Genomic DNA, 2,699 nt, shown 5'->3' with positions numbered 1-2,699 from the left:
GTATAACTGATTCACTTTGTTGTAAAGCAGAAACTAACACACCATTGTAAAGCAATTATACTCCAATGAAGATGTTAAAAAAAAATACAATAACACAAGCTGGCACCTGTCACGTCGCTCTTCACAACTTCCCAGGGGCTCCCGAGTTATCTCAGTGTAAAGCCAATGTCCTAAGGTTGGCCCTCAGGTCTTGTGTGATGCGGCTGCCTGTTACCTCCTGAATTCTCTATCACTCTCTCCGTTGCTACACTGCTCCAGCTCTACAGGCCGCCTTGTATTTGCTGGAATGCCTCCCCCAGGTTCCATGAAGGCTGCTCCCTCACCTCCTTCAATCTTTGCCCAAACATCACCATGTCGGTGAAGCCTAAATCTTTGTCTTCCCTTTCTCAAACTGCACACTCACAATATACATAAACTTCCTTTCTCTTTTTCTGCTTTATTTTTCTCCATAGTAAAACGTGATATAATTTGATATATTTATTTCCTTTATTTTCTGTCCTCACCACCTAGAATTTAAGTTCCATGAGAACAAGGATGTTACCTGTTTTGACCAGTACTTATCTCCAATGCCTGGAAGAGTGCTTAACAAAGAGTAAGCACTCAATAAATATTTGTTGCATGAATCATGTATGTAAAGCTTTTTATAGCACAGAACATGCTTATTAAATATTGTGATTGTTTGCAGGCATTTTCAGCTTTCTTTTTCCTCTCCAAACTATCTCTCTTTATAGAAGCCATATAGGAGGAACTATTCACTTAAGAGATAGCTAAGTTTAAGGTTCTATTTTCGGAGAACGATTTTAACATTCAGTTCCTAGGCCTGAGTTTCTTAAATGGTTTCAACTTACCAGGGGTGAGAGAATGTGGAACAGAAAATAGAGAACTTGTTACAATTATGGATGAATTTTAAAAGAAATATCCTACCCACTAATAAAGTACAAGTTCAATTTAAAGAAATGGAAAGTAATTATGCAAATGCTAATTAGATTTCAATTTATTTACTTACCAGTTTAAAACTCTAAGAATCTTCTTTTAAAAATTAAAGTTATTATTGGTTATTACAAAATATTGCTTGTATAACTGTAGATGGAAAGTAACCTTTAAAACAGTATATTAAATTTTTTAAAATAAAATAAAATAGAAAATTAAATTAAATTAAAATTAAAGCTATTATTTAATTTTTTCCTTAGGCAGCACTGAGCATTGTATCAAAAATAAATTATCATGACTCTTACTTCCTTTATGCTTAGGTAATAGAAATACTTGCACTATATCAGTGAAAATTACTGGGATCCCAGTTCAGGTCTTGTTTCAGGAATGCTTCATAAACACTAATTACTTTCAGTTTACTTTGTTTCCTTGAAGAGAGATAAGGACAACTTTAACACTTTAGCATCAAGAATGAGTTTACGTCTCTGACATAACATAATAAATACTCAATGAATATTTTAAATAAATTCACTTGAAAACAAGAAAGGTTTTTTTTTTTTGGCTGTGCGGCTTGTTCTTAGTTCTCTGACCAGGGATTGAACCCAGGCCCTCGGCAGTGAAAGCACAGAGTCCTAACTACTGGACTGCCAGGGAATTCCTGAAAACAAGAAAGTTTTTAACACAAATTAATTAATTACTACCTGAAAATAGTTAAGATCTCAGGATGTGCAAAAGAACGTAGGAAAAAGGTATGCAGTTTCATAATTTCTCCCCATCCCTGCCTTCAGGTTTCTGAGTGCCTCGGTTTTGTTCCTGGCTGGTGTTTATTGTGTGTACAGGTAGGCCCTCCTCCAGAGTCAGATGTGAATGAAATTACAATAACAGGTGTGGACGTGCTCCAGCAGGAAGTAACAGCAAGTGAGAAGCCTGGAAATAGGGACAAACCAAGCAGATTCAAGGGAAAACAAGGTCAGATTTCTTATTTCTTTCCAGAGCCATGCTGCATTTTAACACATGGTGGTGAGGCTGCTGCTAGAAGGTGCAAATGGTGTCACCACTTTTGAAAACAGTGTGGCAGTTTCTTACAGTTAACTCTGCCTTTACCACTTGACCCAGCAATCCCATGCCTAGGCATTTACCCAAGAGAAACGGGAGCAGGTTGACACAAGAACCTGCACATGAATGTTTACAGTAGCTCAATTTATAATCACCCTAAACTGGAAAAAACCCAAATGTCCTTCACCTGGTAAAGGGTAAACAAGCTGTGGCACATATATATGATGGAACACTACTCAGCAGTAAAAAGGAACAAATTACTTATCTAGGCAGCCACGTACATGGGTCTCAAATGCATTATACCAAGTGAAAGAAACCAGACTCCAAAAGCAGTGTACTGTAGGATTCCATTTATATGATACCCTGGTAAAGGTAAAACTATGGGGATAGAAAACAGATCAGTTGTCCCTAGAAACCGGCGGTCAGGGGAGAGGTTGACTATAAAAAGGTACAAGGGAGTTTGGAGGGGTGCTGGAACTGTTCTGTATCTTGATTGCAATGATTTTACACAATTGTATACATTTGTCAAAATGCAGAGAAATGTACATACACACAAAGATGAATTTTACTGTATATTAATTATACCACTCACACACAAAAACTGAATGGAAGTCTTTTCATCAAGTTAAGGTGAAAACAGTCAAAATGCAATCACATTGTTGTTATGCTAATTAAGCTAGAAGCTAAAATTTTATCCGTCCGCATATAGATGT

This window comes from Physeter macrocephalus, chromosome 7, assembly GCF_002837175.3.
Source record: "Physeter macrocephalus isolate SW-GA chromosome 7, ASM283717v5, whole genome shotgun sequence".
NCBI classification, from domain to species: Eukaryota; Metazoa; Chordata; class Mammalia; order Artiodactyla; family Physeteridae; genus Physeter; species Physeter macrocephalus.
The sequence above is the reverse complement of the archived record's forward strand: the minus strand, read 5'-3'. Positions refer to the sequence as shown.